Source organism: Pteropus alecto, unplaced genomic scaffold (genome assembly GCF_000325575.1).
Source record: "Pteropus alecto unplaced genomic scaffold, ASM32557v1 scaffold459, whole genome shotgun sequence".
Taxonomy (NCBI): Eukaryota; Metazoa; Chordata; class Mammalia; order Chiroptera; family Pteropodidae; genus Pteropus; species Pteropus alecto.
The window spans coordinates 31,938-39,748 of NW_006442483.1; the positions used below are offsets into that span (position 1 = coordinate 31,938).

Below are 7,811 nucleotides of genomic sequence, written 5' to 3' on the forward strand. Positions count from 1 at the left end.
AGATAGTTCCAATAATTAAAAACAGCTACTAACCTTGACCTACACGAAAGCCCCTCCCAAGAGGCCCAGAATCAACACACCCAAAGGCTGGCATCAGAATAAAACAGAGAACCACCTGACTAGCTTCATAAATGGCACACCCAAAGGATAGTCTCAAAAGGTACATAAGACTGCTAGGGAAAGTTCCAATTTGTGGTTCAGCCACCACAAAGCAGCTCATATCCTATAGGTGTGGCCAGTCCCCACAGCCAGTCAGCTCAAGAGTCAATCCCATCCACTGATTTGCTAATAGCACTCAGGCTTACCTACAGCAAAAAAATACACACTACCTACACAAGAAACACGTCCAGAGTCCCTGGCACAGGTGATCGGGAAGACTGTGCCACTGGACGACACAGGACACCTATTATATAAGGCCACCTGGAAAAGGCTGAGAGATGTAACAAATCTTCCTAATACATAGAAACAAATACAGAGACACAACTGAAATGAGAAGAAAAAATGCTGCAAACAAAATTACATGAGAAAACTCAAGATATAAAAAAAAAAAAAAAAAAAAAAAAAAAAAAAAAAAAAAAAAAAAAAACCTCAACAAATTGAAGGGAAGCAACCTACCAGAGACAAAGATCAAAACACTGGTTATAAAGATGCTCAGTGAACTCTCAGAATAGATGATCTCAGTGAGGATAACAGAGAAATAGTAAGCATGAAAAAAGGCATAGAAACCATAAAATAGAATCAGAAATAAAAACTACAATAACCCAAATGAAGAATACACTAGAAGGAATTAACAGTAGATTGGATGAAGCAGAAGATTGAATCAGTGAGTTAGAAGACAAGGTCGCAAAAAAACACCATTTGGAACAACAAGAAAAAGAATATTTAAAAAATTAGACAAGTTTAAGAGACATCTAGGACAACATGAAATGTACCGACATCCACATCATAGGGGTACCAGAAAAAGAAGAGAGAGAACAAGGGATTGAGAACCTACTCGAAGAAACTTCCCTAACCTGGCAAAGGAATAGACATACAAGGCCAGGAAGTGCAAAGAGTACCATACAAGTGGAACTCAAACAGACCTACACCAAAACACATCATCATTAAAATGCCAAAGGTTTTCTACAGCCATGCCACCCTGAACACTCCCGATCTCATCTGACTTAGAAGCTAAGCAGGGTTGGCCCTAGTTAGTACTTAGATGGGAGACCATCTAGGAAAACCTGGTGCTGTAGGTGTAAAAAAAGAAAACCGCCAAAGGTCAAGAAAAAGAGAAAATGTTGAAAACAGAAAAGGTATACACATAAGAATGTCAGCTTATTTCTTTTCTTTTTTCCTACTTTTTAAAAAATTTATTATGGTGACACTGATTAACAAAATCCAATAAAGTATAAAATGTGCATTTTATAAAGTGTATATTTCAAAGCTAAGTCATATATACATTGTATTGTGTGTTCTCCATCCATAATTAGATTACTTTCTATCACCACATATTTGACCCCTTTTGCCCCACCTACCTCCCTCCACTACACTCTGGTAACCATTAATCCACTGTCCGTGTTGATGACTCTATTTATTGATTTCAGTTTTATATCACACATATGCATGGAATCATGTTTCTCAACTTTTTCTGTCTAAATTATTTTGCTTAGCATGATTATCGCAAGATATATCCATGTTGTCGCAAATGTTATTATTTCTTTTATGTCTGAGTAATATTTAAATCTGCATAGGTACTACCTATCTTTATTCAATTATCTATTGTAGAACACTTCCGTTGCTTCCATGTCCTGGACACCATAAATAATGCTGCTATGAATATCTGTTAGAATATATCTATTCGGATATATCCAGATATATTTAGAAACTGTCACAGAATAGACTTTTATTAAATAGAAACCCTGGTGACTAATTCTTATTAGGCCTCACCCATCTTTTGAGCTCTGAGTCTCGATCCACCTGTGTTGATGGTTAGATTTTTCTGTGGCTTCCTGATATTTAACTTTGAATCATATCACATCTTTCAATATGGATCAGCTAATATTATACAACCAAAATTCAGATAACTCTGGGAATTCTAATTCAATCCCTATTTACCTCAGGGTTTGCTACATGAAGTTTAGAAGAAAATAACATGGTACTTAATAATAACTGGATTCCCCTTCGCAGGTGCCATCATTTTGTGATGTATTATAGTAGAGGATATTGCATTTGGTAAGTATCTGTGTCTTGGAAAATATTGGGGCTTTACTAGAAGAAGACCATACGATTTGAAAACTCACGGTAAGTCATTTGCCAGTAATGCTTCATTTTATTTCTATTCCATCATTAGGTGGCTTTAGGAACAGTTGGATATCAGAGAACTTGAGATCAGAGACCATATCTTAATTGTTTCATTATCCTTGACAACTAACAATGCCAAGTACATAAAAAGCACTTAATGATGTTTATTAGAAGGCAAAAAGATCACAATTACAATTGTTAGCATTATTGTGAGGGAGGAGGGTAGATCTCGCATGATTTTCCTGTTCAGACTGATTATATCAATTAATAACAATGTCTATAAATAATGGGTAAAGATATAGGGTCACAATTTCTTCATGATACCTTTGTTGTATTTGTTGCAGCTGGCACCATATGAATGACTGAAGCTGCCATATGGGCAGGGAAAAAGCAAAGCAACTAAATGCCATATATGTAGAAAGATGGGTTAAACTATAATTTGGTCCTTTTTCCTTTTTTTCTTGCAGCAGCCTGGCATTATTGCTTCTCTATTTCTGTTCATATTGTATAGGACACTTCAGTGGCAAATGGATTTTGGAAACACTGTGGCATTTTCAGAGATTCCTTTGTCTGGTAAAAGGAGGCACTTCATACTGTGTATTGATATTTAAAAAAAAAGACTAAGCTTCTGGGAGGAAGCAAGAAGAAAAGTTTATTTTCTAAAGATAAGCAACATGACATATTTAAATCATGTACACACTGTAGATTTCTTGGTGAATGATTCTCTATTTTAGCTCATATGCATAACCTACTTTTACTATCATTAAAACTGCAAGCCAGATTTAATAAGAATGAAGACAAAAAAGAAAACTTCCTCTTTTGAAGAGCCGCATGATTCATTTTGTTAGTCTTTTTATAGCAGAATAAACACTGAAGAGATGAAACTTCAAATTTTTGATTGCTTTAGACAGATGTTTAAGAACAAGCTTGTATGCATCATTCTCTTGCTTTAGTATAATTTACTTTCCTGAAGACCAAGATGTCTTTGAACTAGAGGGAATACTTTGAATCCAGCAAGTGTGATTCATGTCAACAAGGATAAACATGGTATTAATGAAAGTGTATGTTAACACATTAAAGTAGTAGGATATCATCAGGAGATCAATTTTATTGCCAACTCATTTTTATACGTAATCCACCATTTAAATTAGTGTTAGTGATAAATTGCTTCCAACTAGCATTAATCATACTCACTGGGAAATTAAAATGTCATAAAATGATGAAGTGTTAAAGAAATAGTATCTTACATCTACACCTGCATATGGATCACGATATTACCACAGTATGTACTCAAAAATATTCACAACAGACTATTTTTAACATTGTATTCAGTGATGTAATTTAACATTCCACTTAGTCTTTTAGCAATGCTTAATAAAATTAAATAATTTTCATAAGTGAAAATGTTAACTACCATATTGATCACCATATTGTGATCACTTTTTTTTAAAAAAAAAGAGAAATAAATAAAATGAAAGTAGGTCCTTTAAATTTTTTCATTGATTTAGTTTAATAGATATTTCGCTTATAAATATAGTATTTTTTTTTAATTTTATGATTGGAAAATTTTGGTTGAAAGGGCATCGAATTCGGTCTACAAATGAATTAATCTCATTATTTGTTTTCAACAGAATTGTGAATTATTGTATAGGAATTATTGTATTGTAAGGTTATAAATAGTGTATAGGTATGCTCTTCCACAACAAAAATATGAGCAAACTTTCTGGAATTTAATAGGAAAAGTCAATAAAATAGAGTTCTTTAATTTCAAGAGTATTCTTTGTTCTTCATTCCTTTCTTTATATTATTTCATTTTTAAAATATTAACATATTACAAATCCAATGTTGTGGACATCTGTAGTATATTAAGATTCCAGTTTTTAATGTACAGATATTTGACTCAAATTAGAAGTGGAAGTGAACATAAACTTCAAAGAGAAACATTATAATATAGTACATGATTATTCTTTTAATTCGGTAACTTACTAAGAAATAAACAATTTAAAATGTATCAAATGTATTACACTTAATGAATAAAAATTATTCCAATATACCCAAATTTTTACAATGAATTGTGGACGTAAACGTAGAGACGGGTGAATTATGCAGATTGTAAGTTATGTCAGACAAATAGAAAATCTATGCCTATTAAGCAAAATGTTTTTTAAAAACTAGAGAGTGATGAAGTGAGCGATGACCCCGGATCTCTCCTCTTGAAACAAGAATAAGCTGTATATCTAAAACCGAACAAAAAACACCAAACCTGCAAACAAGCATGTCTGAGCAAGGAATTTGCACATAAGAGCTACCACAGATCAGAACTCCAGGAGTTGAGTGGTAGACTAGGAGAAACAAAGAAGCTGCCTTTCACAGCAGGACCCCTCATCAGGAAGAGGGGAAAGGGAGAAGGTGCTGGAAGTTCCCTGAGCAGCCCTGCCATGGGAGAGCTGTGAGGTCAATGCAGCTGTGGTACTGCTCAGGGATCAAGGCAAAAAACAGAGAGGTGGGGACATCAGGGAAACAACATTAATTATTACCAGCCATGACTGCAAAAGGCAAGGCTGAGCTGCAGCCCGCAACTCTCAAGCCAGAGAACTCATAAAGCCCATAACCTCCAAGACTGGACACCCTGGACCCAAAGGGAAATCTGAGCAAATGTTACCGAAACTGTCACTAACACTGACAGGGACTGAGACTGAGGGTAGAGAGGGTGAATGGACATATATTATAGAAAAAAGGCATTATTAAGACTTTACTTAAAGCAGGAATTCAAAAGGCTTAGATGTCACTTACTGGCAAGGAAAAGAAAAATGCCACATTAGCAACAAGCTAAAGAGAGACATTTATACAATAAATCTTTCCGGAAAAAAAATCAAAATACATATCCATTAACGCCCAGGTTGAGAAATAGTCCATCAAACACGAAAGGTGAAAAAAACATCTAGAAAGAAAGAGGAAAATCTCCAGAAAATAAGCTTAAAGACATAGAAATATGTGAGTTAAATGACAGAGAATTCAGGATGGTATTTCTGAAAAAACTCAATCAGATTCGAAATAATTCATATCAACAATTCCAGGAATTGAAAACAAAACAAAACAAAACAACTAGATCAGCAGAATGAGTTTTTTAGCAAGGAGACTGAAACCTTCAAAAAGGACCAATTAGAACTTCCGTAGATGAATAAGACACTCAAAGAGATGAAGAAAGAAATAGTAAGCTTGGGAAATAAAGTCAACCAAATGGAGGAAAAGATCAAAGATGCCAAAGATAGAAATCTAGAAGTAACTCAGAAGGAAGAAGAGAGAAACCAAAGAATGAAAAATAATGAAAGACAAATACAAGAACTAGCTGATACCATCAGGAAAGAAAACGTAAGAATAATGGGCATTCTCGAAGGGGAAGAAAAGGAGCAGATTAGAAAACACTTTAAAAAAAAAATAGTTGATGTGAATTCCCCAAATTAGCTGGAATGAGCTGGATCTTGGAATTCAGGAAGTAAACAGAACACCCAATTATCTCAATCCAAAAAGGCCTTCTCCAAGATACATTGTATTAAAATTATCAAAAATCAATGACAAAGAAAGAATTCTCAGGGCAGCCAGGGAAAAGAAGACGATAATCTACAAAGGAAAACCCATTAGATTATCGTCGTACTTCTCAGCATTAACCTTACAAGCCAGAAAAGAGTGGAATCAAATGTTCAAACTGTTAAATGAAAGGAACTACCATCCAAAAATAATGTATCCAACAAAGATATTCTTTAGATATGAAGGAGAAATAAAAACCTTTCCAGGCATACAAAAATTGAGAGAATTCTTCACTACGAGTCCCACATTACAGGAAATACTGAAAAGAGTCAGTTCACAAAATAACAAACACACACACACAAAACATAACTATGAGTAAGGCAGCCAGTAGGCAGATAGAAGCAGAGGACTGCAACCCTTATTAAGAGCAGGGCATTATAAGGTTAAACAGTAAGTAGAAATTTGCTATTGCAAGATAGTAATGAACATTCATCATACATAGAAATAAATTGAGATAACAATAACAGAAAAGAGGAGGATTCAATGATCTGAATTTGCAAAGGGGGATGGAGATAAGGCATATGTGGAAGGAAAGAAACTACTATATATATAAATATCCCCTACATATTCCTAATGGTAACCATATGCTAAAGAATCAGAACTGAAGTATATAACAAAAAACAAGAAGTACCAGAAGGAAAATCCACAAAACCTGACCCAACAACAACAATAACAAAAAACAGACACACAAGATTAAGAAAGCAATAGAAATACCCAGCTACCAGAAAGCAAAGCAAAAAATGGCTATAGGAAAACCTCATATATCAATAATCACCCTAAATGTAAATAGAGTGAACTCACTAATAAAATGGCACAGAGTTGCAGAATGAATAAAAAAACAAACAAACAAAAAAAAACTACCATATGCTGCCTCCAGGAGACACATCTCAGTTTCAAAGACAAATATAGACTCACATTGAAAGGGTGTAAAATGATATTTCAAGCAAATGGCATTCAGAGAAAAGCGGGAGTAGCAGTACTAATATTGGACAAAATAGATGTCAAAATGAAAAAAAGTAAAGAAAGATACTGATGAACACATTATAATGGTAAAGGAAGTAAAACACCAAGAAGACATAACACATATTAATATGTTCATGGTCAATGAGGCTGAAAAGGTATAAAGCAATTATTAACAGAACTAAAGGGAGAAACAGACCAAAACTTTATCATAGTATGAGACCAAAATACCCCACTGTCAGATATGGAAAGATAATCCAAACAGAAAATGAATAAGGGAATAACATCTTTAAATGACACATTGGACCAAGTGGACATAATTGATATTTACAGAGCCTTTCATCATAAAATTTCTTCTTATACATTCTTCTCTAGTCCACATGGAATATTCTCAAAGAATGACCACATACTGGGACACAGAGATAGCCTCAACCAATATAAGAGGGTTGAAATCATATCAACCATATTCTCTGATCATAATGCTTTGAAGCTGGAGATCAACTGTAAAAAGAAAGAGGGATGAACAACAAATATATAAAGATTAAAAAACATGCTATTGAAGAATGACTGAATCAGAGAAAAAATAAAGAGAGGTAAAGAGATTCATAGAAATGAATGATAATGATACTTCAATGTATCAAAACTTTTGAGACAAGGCAAAAGCAATAATAAGAGGAAAGATCATATCAATTCAAGCCTATCTCATAAAACAAGAATGAGCCCAAATAAACAACACACGCTTCATCTTAAAAACTAGAAAAGGAAGAGCAGATTAAGTCTAAAGATGGCAGAAGGAAAGAAATAATCAAAATTAGAACAGAGTAAAATAAAATTGAAAAGAAAAAAAAATCAGTGGAAAAATATATGCAACAAAGAGCTGGTTCTTTGAGAAGGTTAATAAAATTGACAAACCCCTGGCTAGAATCACAAAAGAAAAAAGAGAAAGGGTACAAATATACAAAATCAAGAGTGAAAGAGGA

At 33.9% G+C, this 7,811-nt stretch overlaps 1 pseudogene; it reads left to right on the top strand.

The window, feature by feature from the left end:
- Window positions 1–1,120: 1,120 nt before the first annotated feature.
- LOC112470244 lies at window positions 1,121–1,238 on the top strand (annotated as a pseudogene).
- The last annotated feature ends 6,573 nt before the right edge of the window (window positions 1,239–7,811 follow it).